Source organism: Penaeus monodon, chromosome 27 (assembly GCF_015228065.2).
Source record: "Penaeus monodon isolate SGIC_2016 chromosome 27, NSTDA_Pmon_1, whole genome shotgun sequence".
Lineage (NCBI taxonomy): Eukaryota > Metazoa > Arthropoda > Malacostraca > Decapoda > Penaeidae > Penaeus > Penaeus monodon.
Window position 1 is genome coordinate 15,398,723 of NC_051412.1, and position 676 is coordinate 15,399,398.

The 676-nt window shown below is 33.7% G+C and overlaps 1 protein-coding gene across 1 annotated transcript in view; it reads left to right on the forward strand.

Annotated features, from left to right (window-relative positions):
* LOC119590612 (SH3 domain-containing kinase-binding protein 1-like) overlaps positions 1-676 on the forward strand; it is a gene marked incomplete at its 5' end in the record, with an annotated part of 21,139 nt that overhangs the window by 9,553 nt on the left and 10,910 nt on the right.

The following is a 676-nucleotide window of genomic DNA, read 5'->3' on the forward strand; positions in this document are numbered from 1 at the left end:
TTTTCCCCATAGGTTTATAAGGCCAGTCCTTTGTTATTAGTATAATTAAAAATTATATCAAGGGTGTTGATGTAGTGCTATTAATTATTAATGATGGAAAAAATATATGTGTATATATATTTTCTTTTTTCCATATTTGATATGAAATACATTGGAGAGATATGATTTCTTGGAATGTGGGTAAAACTGGAACATATATTTTTTCCCTCTCTCTCTTCCCCATTACCCCCCCCCCCCCATCCCCCAACCATTTAAGCTCCACAGGTGTACAGACTAATCGCAAGGTCTTGCACATGTGTCCAGCAGTACCACAACTACAGTTAAAAAGGGAGGATGTATATGCTGTTGAGAACAGTTTCATTATTATACTTATAAGAACACTGGGAAGTAGATCATTTCCAACTAAGGATTACATGTGGCATATGGGTGGAGTGAAAATTATTTGCCTTGTGTGTCATTTACATTTTAAAATGAGTGATATCAAAGTTTCTCTATCCACTGGATGCTTTCATGGATTGAAAACTGTTTTGAATAGTATTCATTGCACAATATGGTTTGGTTCAAGCATTCAGTAATAGTAAATTATTACAATATATAAGTGGTACCTGTTAATTTGATAACAGACATGATATTGAGTTAATGGAAAGATCAGATTATACACCATTGTACATCCTGT